Below are 16168 nucleotides of genomic sequence, written 5' to 3' on the forward strand. Positions count from 1 at the left end.
AAGCAGAGCAGCTGGGAGTTGTTGTCCCCAGGGTAATCAACACTGTAGTCCAGACTGCTGGCAAACCATGCTGAAAAGGGGCTCTAATAACTCTTATTTCCTCAGAGCATGGGCAAACTTGGAGGTAGCTGGAGGCACTGAGAACTCTCCTAGAAGAAGCAAGGGAACTAGTATTGCTTCCTATTTTAAAGTTACTTTTATTGGGGGAGGTGGGGAATCTCAAGAGACAGCCTTCTGGGTTATTACCTTAAAAAAAAACCTACAGAGGTAACTGTTTGATAGAGGAAAGGATGGTTTTTATTGTATGTTTTTGTTTTAAAAGGCTTTCGGGTTTGTTTGGCCTGTCACAATGAACAGGACAGATTTATACAGTAAGTTTCTCATTTTTCCACATTCTCAAATGCAATGTATACTGTCAGCATATTCAAAAACACTCCAGTAACACACACAAACCCAACCATCTTGGTAAGTCATAAATACTTTCAAATACCATGTGCCAGACATTAATTTAAAATGTGTAACATCCAAAATGATGACATTAGTAACACAATGACAAAAGACAGTATAGAAAAATAACCATGGTGATTTTAGATAATGTATACTGGCATTGCATTCCTCTTGCAATAGTGAAGAAACTGGTTTCATGTAAAATCAAAACACAAGAATTTCATTCAGTATGGTGGACACAGCAGAACCTGTAGCTTACAGACTGAGGAACATGGCCTCAGCTGCTTAAATCCAGGCTTGGATTGACAGACATTAAGTGGATTCCTGAGAATAAATTTCTATCCTATTTTCCATAAAAGATGAGTAACACAGCAGGTTACTAACAATGGAGTTGAACCGCAGGGATTTTTGCCACTGGTTTCAAAGTGAAAAGCATCAGGTCCAATATCTATGACTACATAATTACTTTGGAAATGGATCAAACTTGTCTAGAAATTGAGATAATTGATTCGACTGTTCCACAGAAATATTTGATGGTTCATTCTGTAACAGAAACAATCTACACCTTACAAATCAGCATAGCTGTTTTACTCCTGTTTCCAGCTGACTTGGCTTTTTGTATCCCCCTCGATGTGAAGCAGACAGTGGGCTTCATTCTACTGAGATAATAAGCACAAGCTCAGCAGTGTATTTTTTCAGTCTGTGATGTGATATTTTATCACATCGCAACAATAAACAGAGAGGTCACTATCATACTTCTGTGGAGAAAAATATAAGATATTTTAAACATTTCAAAAGTGGGTGCCTAAAGTTAAATGTTTAAGTCCATGTTTAAGCTTTTAAAGAAGTGGTCTGGGTTGTGGGGTTTTGTTTGGTTTTATTCTCCCGTAAGTGTTGAGCAGTTCCCATTTCCTTGAATGTTAAATGTTTGTGTTCAGTATCTCTGAGAAAGCAGGGCCACTTAGGCACTTCAATCCATATTTAGACACCTGAATAAGTTTAGGCAATGAAGTCTGAAAATTTCAGAATAAGCACCTTCATTGCGGGAGTGCCAAATTTAGCCAAGAAATTAGGATTTGTAAAAATTTTGATATTTCAAAATTTGCTTCTGTTCCTATTAGGGATGAAAACCATTTTTTTTTCCTTCAAATTCTCCATGAAAGGGAATGGAGCCCTTAGTGCTATGTTACAATGGAATTGATCCTCCGTTAAATCAAATAAGCTGGTATATGCACTGTCTTCTGGGGACAGCTTACCAGGTAAATTGTGTGAGTCACAGGGTCTTAGAGATTGGGGTGCACCTGCAAAGCAAAGTAAGGACAGGCAAAGCCCTGAGGAGAGTGGTGGTGTCAGGGAGTTGACATCCATTTAAGCAGTTAAGATTAAGCAAATCTCAGTGGAGGCAAGATGGTAACAGGTGACTCAGTCCTTGGAACCTCAAGACAGAGTTACAATAATGTAGGCAGTTGATTGCTGCTAGAGCTGTGTGTGTGTATGTTCTTCAGTATTAGGGATAAAGAAACATCTTACAAAATTTAACAAAAAATGTGCATGTTACTATTCTGCCCAATTTCATTGGCTTTGTAAAAGTCCTGGCCATTTGATTAAACACTATTTCTTTACCATTCTCCATTTTTGCAATGAAATATCAGTACCGATGTACTAAGATTGAACTAACTGGACATGCAGTATAAAAATTTGAAGAGTTCTGCTACAGTGTGGGGAAGTTACCAGAGTGGCACATGTCTTGGGGCACCTAGAGTTGTGAGGCACCTCACCACTATCTGCCATTAGCATAAAGAAGTCTTGTCTTTGCCTGTTGTGGGATCAGCTCCCTGAAACCACCAGCCTCTGGCAACACACACACTGCCTTCCAGGGCTCCACAGGCTTCGTGCTTTCTGTACAGATTAGTGATGGGCACAAATCAATCCTAGAGTCCTCAGAGCATCCTTTTGAAGTCCTTAGCCCCTATTCCACTGAATGTTCACAGGGCTCCCAGACTTGCTAGCCCCAAAAGAATAGTACACACCAGCCTGTAAGACTCAACCTGGGATCAACAGTTAACTCACAACACACTAGAATAGGTTTAAATAATCAAAGAACAGAGATTCAAGTGATAGTGAAAATACTGAGTGCAGGGGATGGTTACATACAAGACAAAATCATAACATGCTTTCTGAAGCCTAAACTTAACTAACAAGGCATTTCTCTATCTCCTATCAGATAGGTTGCCTCAAGTACTTTTCCCAGCATTTTCAACCAGGATGGTTGAGATTCCATCTAGATAGATCAAACCCATTGGTGAGTTGGCTTGAACTCAGTTATTCCTTCAGTCTGTGAGGACATCTGCACCCCAGGTATAATTTCAAAAGTTGATTACCTTACTCCTAAACAGGATAACTCCTGCTGTTTGTTTTTCCTCCTCCAGCCCCCCGCAAACTACTAATTTTAGCATTTTGCTCAAACTGTACTAGGGTTTCCATTGTGAACTATATAATAGTCATTTGCCTATGACCAGCCAGAGTGAGATAAGCATCTCTTCTCCCTGCAAGATAGGGTTATGTGGATCATCTTTTGGTGACTTGCCTTGACTCTCAGACCTAAAGACCAAAATTATTTGTGTGTATACACAACTCTTCACATATTTTGCATATGTCTCAAAGATTATGATGACCAATACGATACAAGCTTTCATTAGAGATCTTCCATGACACTCTTTGATAATCTAGTAAGTAGTTTCCAGACCGAGGGACTTTTGTAACCCTTATGTACCCATTTAGCCTGTGCCAGTTGGTATCAAGAGGCCTTTGGGTCACTCATAGGAAAGGTCTAGTTACAGAGAGAGTAGAGAAGTCTGCAATTGCTGTGCTGAATTAAAAATGTGAGAGACTCTATTGCAGTCTGCCTTGTTAATCCACTCAGACATCCAGCATTAGTTGCTTGTGTGCTACTCAATTCCATCCATAGTAGTAAAGATTAAGGTTCTTTTTTAAAAAAAATAATTGGGTCACATTACAAAGTTGACAGGCATTAATCTTCCCCTTTGGCTTGATCTTCTGCTGGTCCATCACTACCTGAAACTTGATAATCAAACTGACACATAGGAACATGATTGCAGCATCTTTGAGGTTGCAAGTAACCATGGTATGAAAAATTTAAGGCCTTTGGTAAAGCTTGATGAAAAGCAGATAAATTCTAAAGTGATTGACATTACAAATACTCTGAGGCAGTGCCTGTTTGAGTTCATATGTGATACAAGTCTCCCTCCAACAGAGTTAGGAGAGTCTGCTAATTTTATCCAGCCGGGGAAATGTATAGATCTGAGCCAAATCTCACACCTTTGTGATTCCAGACGTAAAATTAAGTTGTCATGTGTTCATTAAGCAATATGGCAATTCAGGATATTGGGTACATTATAAAGTTGTGAGGGGAAAGCAAAGCCAATTTGTGCCTTTAGGTATTATAAGTATTGGAGTTATCTCAGTCTGACACAGGGCCTTGGAGGTATTTTCCCCTTCAAAATGCCGTGGTGTTTTGCATGTGTTGATTTCATGCTCATGTTTATAGCTTATGCTTTAAAATTTAATTTTGCAAAAGTAAAAATGCACATTATACCTTCCAATAAATAAATCAATCTCTCGCTATCTCTTAACGTAAAGTGGAATAAGCAGAGGGGTGGTAACCATGCAAATATTAAAATCTCATTCTAGTTGCTTTATATGTTAGAGGTCCTGACATGTTACATGGCACAGTTAAAAAAAAATGAAAATCATGGAGATTATGGAAAGTAAAGGATCCTGAAGCAATCACTACTCTGAATTCCTGTGAGAAATTCCCTGATTTCATAATCAATATTATGCTTATTCTCCTAACATACTGTTAAAAAGGAGCTGTGGTTCCCAGAAAAATAAAAATCTGCAGATGTTTTTCTACAAACATAAACTATACCTTAATTCTATTATTAAATTTTGTTTTGTATCAAGGATTTTGTTTGAGGTGATCTATCTCCCTGAGTTTTGAGAAGTTCAGATCCTGGTCTAAACTTTTGTGGTTGTATCCACTTTCTGCAGTGGGCTGAAACAAACACCCTCATTTCAATCTTCCTGAACTTTTTTGGAAAGGTTATGTCTAGATATGATAAATGTAAAAGGGTTAAAAGACACCATGCTTCAAGGCAAAATCACTGTCTGGAGAATAGACAACTATTATGGTGTTTCTTGCACCTTCACCTGAAGCTTTTGGTAGCAGCGACTGTCAGAGACAGTTTGAAAAGGTAATAATCTAATTTATGTATGAGTGAACTACAGTGTTAATGAGGGAACCTGATTATGTTGAAGGACAGAGGACACCCGCCCATTTTATCCTTTTCCATCACAGAAAATATGAAAGAAATTTTTAAAAGGCCCTCTAATTTGTATTTTATTAAACTAAGGCATGACCACTTGCCTGAAGATATAAAGTGCTGTATATAGTAAATGCTAAGTTCTTCTTTTTCTGTGAATTTGTGCTGGTAAGTGCCATGTGTAAGAAATTTATCACTTGAATATGGAACACTCTGGGCTACTTAGCGATGCATCTGTTCTGTTGGAAGTGGTGTGAAGAGCTGCAAGTCAAATGGAAAAGCAAGATTAATTATTTTGTACTTTTCTAAATCAAGATTAAAATAAGAAATTGGGATGGAGGTTAGAAGATGTGGCGGAGGTGCAAGGGTGGCAGGAAGCTTTATTAGTATATATGATGATGTGTGGCTGAGTGGAAAGGGAGACATGGCAGTTGGAAGTGGAAAAGGGAAGCTCTTTTTGTTAAATTGTTTAAGACTATTTAGACAGTCATATTGTTCAGTCATAAACACACAGAACCTTTTTGAACCAATTAGTCATATTGGACAATGAGATGGTCAGTGGGCTGCTCATTGAGGACCAACACTGCTATTGTTGGGAGGTTGTTCTGGGGGTATTCCAAATATGTATCAGACTCACTGTGCTTGATACACACAGGAGCAAATATAGGTTATCTTTTCGGTGTACTTACTGATTGCACAAAACCAGGAAGAGTAGATGACAGATAATTGATATTAGCATCATTTAATGAGAACCCTTTATGATACTAATAATACATAAGTTGTGCAGTGACCAGTTATATATTTGAAGAGAGATTTTAAAGCTCTTTACACACAAACATGGTGTACCATATAAATAAAGATACATTTGGCCATCTTTTGGCATTGAATAGACATGTACAGTCCTACTAAATTTAATTGTGTGTAAACACACAAGGCCAGAATCTGGCTGGCCCAACTTTCAAACCATGCTTTGCTTCTGGACAGCCTACATCCTGATTTGGTTGCTACTGCTATATATTTCTATTTTGCAATTCTTTTGTCTCTACATGATAGTGATTAATAATACAAATTCTTTCTGGCCTATAATTTGATGTTAGGTTCATTTCAAGTTGTCAACTTTTGCTTAAAATTGCATTGTTGAAATTTCTAGTTTTCTTAAATATTTTGTATTCTGTAAGCAAGCATTAATTTCACAAATTTACTAAATACAATTCCCAAGTTGTGCCAAACATTCATTTGAATAAACAGGTAAAACATGAATAATCAAAGTTTCCTCTGAAAAAGGGAAAAAATTGTAATAAGAATTCTCACCCATATACAGATATTGAATAACATTCCCTTTTATCGATTACTTCTAAGAGATGACATAAAGACTTTACTTGATATATTTCCTGCATTTGTCCCCCTTTGTTACCTGAAAGATTTATAGTTCATTATTCCTCTGTTAAGATAGATGTGATGAGATTTCATAATGCTTTGTATTCATCACTAAGTGCCACATGTTTCCCATTTCACTCCATTTCTGTGGAAACCTGGAATGAGCTCAGTGTGTTGCCTTTCAGTTTCCTGAAGGAAAAATAACTTTTCATTACTTTGGCATGCTCAACATCTAGAATAATTAGAATTTCATTCCTATACTTCCTTTCTGCAGTATATTAAAAACATAATTATCTCATATTCTCTATTTGGTTGATAAACACCCATTTGGTTTTATGGCACTAAAACTAATCTGAACCACACCAGGCATAGTTGTCTGTCTAACAACTTCGATAAGGATACAGGAATATTACACATGCAAACATACTTTCATTAGTTGGATTTTTGACCATACCACTTATGTATAGTGATTGATCTGATAGTCAGTCTATGAAAATGATACTAAGGCTACAGTTGTAATTTGAGCATTCTGCTTTTATTAACACTGTCAAAAGTACTCTCTCCACTTTTCACTAATTATCATGGACATATCAAGAGCTCATCAAACACCATTAATTTAATACATACTTGATGAAATTTGTCCTTTTTCCTTGAATCAGCCCTATTTTAGCTATTGTTCAGTTCTTATTCATAGAATATCAGGGTTAGAAGGGACCTCAGGACGTCATCTAGTCCAACCTCCTGCTCAAAGCAGGACCAATCCCCAGACAGATTTTTGCCTCAGACCCCTAAATGGCCTCCTCAGGGAAAGATAAGATTCAGCTATATTGTGTTCTGCTATATTGCCAAATATTTTTCACCAATGTGCAATGCCATTTGCAAATTTCATATACTTTTTTCTGTGTTAAGGACAAATTGCAGGTTACTGCCCATCCCCAACACATGGTGTGTCCCCTTTAATATTTTGGGATGTTTGATCTACAAAGACACAAGAAATACTGGGGGAGTGGAAATGCTCCTGGGAATAAGTAGTGTTTGGGAGGAATCCCATTACTGTCTGGGACCCGGAGTCTTGAAGAGTGGATTTTCCTTCTCCCAGTCAATAAGGATGAGTTTTAGGAGCAGCACCACCAGCTTATATTATGCCTCCTCCCTTGTAACAGGGCACAGTGGCAGGAAAAGGCTGCCTGCTGAAACTACTCAACTGATGAGCTAATTGGGGAAAAGAGGCTAGCTGAAGGCCAAACTGGCCAAGGCCCTTCAGCTAGCCTAAATCCCAGCTCCAAGGAGGAGAGCTGGGTGGAAATCCTGCTCTGATGAGTGTCTTAACTCTCTAAGCCCCTGTCCCAGCACCATGGAAGAGAATTGGAGAGTCTCCTATCTGAAGGATGAAGAGATACTGCTTGCCTTAAAATGAGACACAGAGACAGTGTTTGAAATACAACCCAACTGCTGCCAGAGGGGCTGAGTGATTTTGGGGAAGCATCTCTGTAGCTAGTTGGGAAGATGCCAGGAGTCATCAAAACCCAAGGTGTAAATAGCAGTTTGCAGATCTGGTGATGATCCCGCCAATCAGAATAAAGATAGGAGCAGCCCAAGGAAGTGGTGAAAGGATTGAAGGAATTGTCCTTAGCTGCCTAAAACAAGGTTCCTAGGCTAGAATTCAAAGGAGAGGGTGGTCCTGGGTTCTCCTACCTCTTGCCCAGACCAAGAGTGGAAATAAAAGCATCAGAAGTGAAACAGGCCAAAATCCTACAAGTTTCAGGTGGAGGCTGAGGGCTGGGTTTAGAGACCACTAAACTTTGGGGCATTCTGTCTTTAGATTTTCCTGTGATACCTGGAAAGGGACTGACGGGTGATCTGGTGGGAGAGCTAGGCCATGGAAGCAGAGGTTGTGGAACCAGGACTGATAAGAGGGCACTGCAGTGAAAGATTGCCTGCAACACTGCCCTGACATGAGGGGGCTTTCTGGTGGTGAGTTCACCACATAGCAGAGGGTTTGCAGGTCCTGCTTGCAAGCTAGAGGGCTCTCTAACAATGCATATGAGCAGGGCCGGCTCTAGCAATTTTGCCGCCCCAAGCACAGCGGCACGCCATGGGGGGCGCTCTGCCACTCGCCGGTCCAGCGGCTCCAGTGGACCTCCTGCAGGCTTCCCTGTGGGGAGGGGTTCGGTGGTCCCGCGGCTCCGGTGGACCTCCCACAGGCGTGCCTGAGGATACTCCACTGAAGCTGCGGGATCAGCGGACCCTCCGCAGGCACGCCTGCGGGAGGTCCACTGGAGCCTCCTGCCACCCTCCCGGCAACCAGCAGAGCGTCTCCCGCGGCATGCCACCCCAAGCACGCGCTTGCCGTGCTCGGGCCTGGAGCCGGCCCTGCATATGAGATGGTTTGAAAAGAACAGCTTGCTTAAAGCAAAGTGGAGTGAGTTGTGCCCCTCCGTTTTAGGAAGCAGCCTGTTTTGTTTCTCTGTTTCGCTGTTTTTCTATATACTGACTTCTGAAAAATAAAGAAGTGTTATGTTACAATCTTCCAGCAAAAGTATTGTATGCCTTTATCTAATTTCTCTGTTCTTATGCTGTGAAATGTAACCATGGATGGCTATAAGACAAACAGGAATCTATGGCAACTATTGGCAACTTACAATTAGAGTTTCATTTAAAATCTATAGGTCTGTTAACTATATCATAAGAAGTGGACTGTCTTAAATGTTTATGTATTGATGCATTGAAATATTTCAGACCTTGGGATCTGTAAGTCTGTATCACCAGTTTTTCTTCTAACAGGAAACTGACTCACTGCAGCCCCTCAAAGCAGCTGCAACTTGGGAGAGCGGTTGCATGATGCAGCATCTTTCTAAGCAGGAAACAAAACTTGCCAATATGCCAGAATCTTGTTGAATTTGAGCTAATGTTAAGGCTGCATGTTCTTTTGCTGACTGTATTAGATGAGTGTTCCTTTCTGGGCATGGTAAGATTGAGCAAGGAGTACTCCCAAAACCATCAGGCAGGTAGGCCCCCAGTAATTTGAGAGTTTTCTTATCCTGGTTGTTAAAGCCAAATCAAGATTGTGCTCTTATTGCTGGGCCTGATTCAGCACTCAGTGTTCATATGGTGTGAGATCAGAATCAGGTCCATTGTATGATCTTGCTAATAAAACAAGGTGGGAAAGGCACCTGCTCCTGTTCTGCGATGGCAGCTACCTGAGCTTTCTCCCTCCCATCACCCACCCTCTTCAATTTTTCCATACTTGATAATGTTAGCAATTGGAAAGGTCTCAGCTAAGCTTTTGGTAAGTAAATATCACTGAAATGATTGAATGAGCAGCCAGTTGCTGTTTGTCTTCCCAAACAAAGCTATCTCAACCAGAGCTGGCTGGAATTCTTGTTTGTGCAAAAAATTTAGAAAACTGTTTTTAAATTTAGTTCAAAATTTCAGGATTTTTAAAATAAAGTTCAGAATTAATTTCTTCACTTCGTATAGAATTTTTAGTAAATTTCCCTCCAACCGAATATAACTTTCCCTTAGAATCATAGAATATTAGAGTTGGAAGAGACCTCAGGAACTCATCTAGTCCAATCCCCTGCTCAAAGCAAGACCAACACCAACTAAATCATCCAGCCAGGGCTTTGTCAAGCCAGGCCTTATAACCTCTAAGGATGGAGATTCCACCACCTGCCTAGGTAACGCATTCCAGTGCTTCATCACCTTCCTAGTGAACTAGTGTTTCCTAATATCCAGCCTAGACCTCCCCCACTGCAACTTGAGACCATTGCTCCTTGTTCTGTCATCTGCCACCACTGAGAGCAGCCTAGCTCCATCCTCTTTGGAACCTCCCTTCAGGTAGTTGAAGGCTGCTATCAAATCCCCCCTCACTCGTCTCTTCTGCACGCTAAATAACCCAGTTCCCTCAGCCTCTCCTCGTAAGTCATGTGCTCCAGGCCCCTAATCATTTTTGTTGCCCTCTGCGGGACTCTCTTCAATTTTTCCACATCCCTTCTGTTGTGGGGGGACCAAAACTGGACACAGTATGCCAGGTGCGGCCTCTCCAGTGCCAAATAGAGGGGAATAATCACTTCCCTTGATTTACCGGCAATCCTTCTACTAATAAAGCCCTTCACACAACCTGCCAATTTTAGAGGGGAGGCACTTTTTCAGTCATACTTTCTAACTTTTTTAACTTTTTTTGTTAAAAAATGTTTACACAATCAGACTATCTTTGTAACAGAAAGGGTTTTAAATGACTTTTAAAAAAAACAAAAAAGAAAAAATGGATTTCCCCCCCACACACACCCAAAAACAGGTAAAGGTGCTGAGATTGTGGGCACTGTGTGGTACTCTTCATTTAAGATTTTCCAGGGGCCTTGGCAATAAGTGATCTTTTGCTTAATACAGAAAGTCACTACTATTGCAATGATGGTACAAACTGGTTGTCTTTCAGGAAAATACTTTATAGAATAAAACATTATACAGTTTGGCAATGTCCTATAACTGCACTTCTCAGGTTCTGAGGGAATTTGACACTTCACTGTAGACCTGAGACATGATGTTATCACAGAATGCCTCCTCTTGCTTTATGGCATTCCTTTATATCTGCATCTTCCTTCCCCTGATAGTACACTGGAGCAATGCATGAGAAAGCTTACCAAACCTCATTCTCATACCAATATCTACACTGTTCGCGTAAAGTCGTGTGCCTGAGTTACAAAAGTGTATTCCATATACTTTGAATGATCCGACTTATGGAAGTTACTCATTATCTTCTGTTACTTTTAGAAATGTCCATTTCATCTGTTTGTTTAAGGATAGGCCTGTATGGTGATATGTTATCTTCCTAAAACTTTGCAATGTTTGTATTCACATGGTCAAGAGACATAGTTTGGATTTTAATCATATGTACAGTTTCTAGATCTGATATGTGAAAATTTGCTAAATGCACTATGTAATAATGTAGGATACAGTAGATCTCTGCAGTTCAGAACACAAGCGCCAAACCAGTTTGTATGGTCCAACATTAGTTAGCTAACTTTCTTAAGAAATATTGATAAAAGTTAAAGTAGGACGGTTATGAATGAAATTGGGGTGTGTAAAGTATAAAAATATGCAATAAGCTGGGAAGAAATACCTATAGTAATACCTATAGTAACAACAGCATATGCTCTTGCTCAGACCCGAAAATATTAAACATAAGGGTAAGATTTATAGTTTCAAAGCCCCTAAAATGCAAAAGATCATAACATCTTATCTATAAATATCATAGTATTTTTATCAGATATCTTAGATCTGATCAAATCTGGCATTGAATCATGCTTGCCAGAATTTTAATAGCTGACTTTGACATTTAGAAGAAAATTTGATTGTCCCCCCTCCGCCCCTGAATATAAATTTTTAAGGAAAAGCAGTGGCAAGATACTGTATTAAGGTATCATGAACATCACATAAAATCCTGGTTCCATTTAAGCCAATGGGAATTTTGCCCAATGTGTTAAGTAATATTTCTTCAGCTTTAAGGTACTACTGTATTTTTGCAATAATCTCTTTAAAGATCAAAGTGATAAGAAAACCAGGAGTATGGGAACTGGAAACTTCAGATGGTGCACACTACATACAAGGTAGCTCCATGCCGCTGGAAGGCCCATGGGAGGCAGATGAGGGAGAAGAAATTTCCATCTGTTACCCCACAGAGTTCTTCTGGATCCTACTATTGAGCTAGTTCCCTACAGAAAAAGCTGTGGGAACCTGCCTCCAGACTCCACAGAGAATCTGGATTTTTCCAGAATCCCAGGTGATCAGTGGGAAGCCAGGTCCTGTGCTCCTGCAGCCTGTGATCCCTTTTGCTGTTTCCTCTTCCTGACATCACTTCTCCATTGGAGTCATGATAATAGTTACTTCTAGCCATATTTTCCCTTTTAAGTCACCCCACTTAAAGGGGAGGTTCCTTACCACAGGGGCCTGCAGAGAGGGCAACACAGACTCAAGCTCTACAAGACCGTTAGAGGAACAAACAACATCCTCCTTGACCAGACCCTTAACATATCCTGGATCCTCTTCCCATGTAGTACACTATATAGAAACCCTTCAATTTAAACTACTCTGCACTTTCAGATAGAAAATCATTTCATCTGGCAACTTCTGACCAACGCTATTGATTACAAACCCTTGGTATTACTGATATCAAAAGTCAAAGACAAACAGTTGCATTAAAACTTCATGTGTAATAGTTATTTAAGTTGCACCTTTCAGCAATTAGAATAAGACCTGCAGTGAGGTAAGCCTCTGGAATCAAGAAGAAATATTTTTGCAATAGCTATAAACTAGAGGAGGTCATACTAAGCAAAAAGATAGCCTAGGCTTCATTATGATACCACACTAGGGCAGGGTACGTTAATTGTCAGGCCCATTTTGTTTCAGAATAAAATATTATAGAACTATGTACCACTTTCTCTCCTACCACTCAAACAAAAGGCAAAACACTATGCTTCCACAGCATTCTCTGATGCAACTTTTTATCTTGACTACATACACTCACAATGGATTCCATTTAAAAACCCAACATTTGTCCACTGTTATATCACAGTATTATATTTGAAATATTCTGCCCTCAATTTAGAATAGGAAATAGCTGTGGTATCTTGGATAACACTATATAGTAACTAATATAGACACTGATTTCTTTTTTTTTCCAGTATATGTACTATATATTTCACCTTCATATGTGTAGAGTATAAATTGGCACTAATACTCTATTTCGGTCAGTTCTGGACAGTATTTTTATATTTTTTTTCTCAATGTGTTAAACAATTTAAGCATCTGGGCCACAAAATGGGAGGAGATATGTGTGTAAAAAGTGTAGACTATTTTATAGCTTATGCTGTTATCATAACCTTAGTCCCAGATTTGGACCTTAGCGTCCAAAATATGGGGGTTAGCATGAAAACCTCCAAGCTTAGTTACCAGCTTGGACCTGGTACTTGCTGCCACCACCCAAAAAATTAGAGTGTTTTGGGGCACTCTGGTCCCCCTGAAAAACCTTCCCTGGGGACCCCCAAGACCCAAATCCCTTGAGTCTCACAACAAAGGGAAATAATCCTTTTTCCCTTCCCCCCTCCAGGTGCTCCTGGAGAGATACACAGACACAAGCTCTGTGAAACTACACAGAGTGACTCCCCCTCTCTGTTTCCAGTCCTGGAAACAAAAAGTACTTTCCTATTCCCCAGAGGGAATGCAAAATCAGGCTAGCAATCCAACACACAGATCTCCCCGATTTCTTCCTCCCACCAATTCCCTGGTGAGTACAGGACTCAATTTCCCTGAAGTAAGAAAAACTCCAACAGGTCTTAAAAGAAAGCTTTATATAAAAAAGAAAGAAAAATACATACCAATGGTCTCTCTGTATTAAGATGATACAATACAGGGTCAATTGCTTAAAAGAATATTGAATAAACAGCCTTATTCAAAAAGAATACAAATCAAAGCACTCCAGCACTTATATTCATGCAAATACCAAAGAAAAGAAACCATATAACTTACTATCTGATCTCTTTGTCCTTACACTTAGAAACAGAAGACTAGAAAGTAGAAACTACTTCTCCAAAGCTCAGAGAAAGCAGGCAGACAGACAAAGACTCAGACACAAAATTCCCTCCACCCAGAGTTGAAAAAATCCGGTTTCCTGATTGGTCCTCTGCTCAGGTGCTTCAGGTGAAAGAGACATTAACCCTTAGCTATCTGTTTATGACACGCCCCCCAAATTGCAGACAGTGGGGAAGCTCACTGGCGGCGATTTCCTTTTAGAACTTGAAAATAAACAGATTAATACAACACATGCACCTTTACATATACCCCTAAGTATATAACTAACAGACTTCTACATTTTAAGAACACTTTTTAACTACTGAATTCTGGGAAACTCTCTCGGGAGAGTGCATTAGCAACTTTGTTAGAAGCTCCTGTGATGTGTTGAATTTCAAAATCAAAAATCTTGGAGAGCTAAACTCCAGCGAAGAAGTTTCTTGTTGTTCCCCTTGGCAGTATGAAGCCACTTTAGTGCAGCATGGTCAGTTTGTAGTTGGAACCGCCGTCCCCAAACATATGGGCGTAGCTTTTCCAGGGCGTACACAATGGCATAGCATTCCTTTTCACTGACTGACCAGTGACTTTCCCTCTCAGACAGTTTCTTGCTGAGAAACACGACAGGATGGAAGTTGTGATCTGTTGCTTCCTGCATAAGCACTGCTCCTATACCACGCTTAGATGCATCCGTGGTTACTAGGAATGGCTTGTCAAAGTCCTGGGGCCCTGAGCACAGGGTCAGACAATGAGCGTTGCCTTAAGTTGGGGTAAAGGCCTTTTGACACTCATCAGTCCACTTAACTGCATTTGGCTGGGTCTTTTTGGTCAGGTCGGTCCAGTGGGGCAGCGATTTGGCTGTAGTGTGGTACAAATCGCCTGTAGTATCCGGCCAAGCCTAAGAAGGATTGGACCTGCTTCTTGGGAACCGTGGGGAACAGGACCACTTTTGGATAGCATCCACCTTGGCCTGTAGGGGGTTTATGGTTCCTCGACCACCTGGTGCCCCAGGTAAGTCACTCTGTTTTTGGCCTATTTGACACTTTTTGGCCTTAACAGTTAGTCCTGCCTGCTGATGCGCTCAAAGACCTTTTCCAGGTGTAGTAGGTGTTCGGGCCAGGAGTCTCTGAAAAAATGGCCACATCATCGAGGTAGGCAACTGCAAATTCTCCCAGTCCAGCTAGTAGACCATCTCCCAGCCTCTGGAAGGTGGCGGGTGCATTTTGAAGGCCGAAAGGAAGGACATTGAATTCATACACCCCCGCATGGGTGACGAATGCTGACCTCTCCTTGGCAGGTTCATTCTAGCGGTACTTGCCAGTACCCCTTGGTTAAGTCTATTGTAGAGATGAACTGGGCACGTCCAACTTCTTCAATAGCTTATCGGTACGTGGCATTGGATAGTTGTCCGGAACGAGTTACAGCATTTAGCTTACGGTAGTCCACGCAAAAGCGTATTTCCCCATGCTGGTTTGGGTACCAGAACCACTGGAGATGCCCATGCACTGGTAGAATGAGCGGATTATACCCATCTGTAGCATGTTCTGGGATCTCCCGTTCTATAGCAGCTTGGGCATGAGGGAGACACTCGGTAGGGTGGGGTTCTGATTGGGTGAGCATTACCTGTATCATGGAGTGGTATGCCCGTTCAGATCCGTCCTGGGGTGGCTGAGAACAATGGGGCGAAGCTAGTGCACAGCTCCTTGATTTGTTGCCGCTGCAGACGTTCCAGGGTGGTTGAGAGGTTCACCTCTTCCACGCCACCGTCTTTGTTTCCCGTCGTAGTAGACACCGTCAGGCCACTCAGCATCATCTCCCTGGACTGTAAACTGACAAACCTGTATAGTCTCTGGAATAGAAAGGCTTGAGAGAATTAACATGGTACACTTTAGGCTTTAGTGAGGAATTGGGAAATGCTATGAGGTAGTTTTACAGCTCCCCAGGCGCTCTTGGACCGTGAAGGGGCCCTTCCCATGATGCTTCCATCTTATGGGCCTGTTTGCGCCTTCAAGACCATAACCTGGTCTCCTACCTTGAAGGAACGTTCTCTGGCATGTCTGTCATACCAGGCCTTTTGCTCTTCTTGAGCATCCTTTAGGTTCTCTCTAGCAAGGGCTAAAGAGTGTCGGAGGGTGCTTTGTAGGTTGCTTACAAAGTCCAGAATGTTAGTTCCTGGAGAAGGCGTAAACCCCTCCCATTGCTGCTTCACCAACTGTAATGGCCCCTTAACCTCGTGACCATACACAAGTTCAAATGGTGAGAAACCCTAAACTTGGGATGGGGTACAGCCCTGTAGGCAAACAGCAACTGCTGCAACACTAGGTCCCAATTATTGGAGAATTCGTTGATGAATTTTCGTATCATGGCCCCCAAAGTTCCATTGAACCTTTCCACCAGGCCATTGGTTTGATGGTGGTATGGGTGGCAACCAAGTT

This window comes from Gopherus flavomarginatus, chromosome 3 (assembly GCF_025201925.1).
Source record: "Gopherus flavomarginatus isolate rGopFla2 chromosome 3, rGopFla2.mat.asm, whole genome shotgun sequence".
Lineage (NCBI taxonomy): Eukaryota > Metazoa > Chordata > Testudines > Testudinidae > Gopherus > Gopherus flavomarginatus.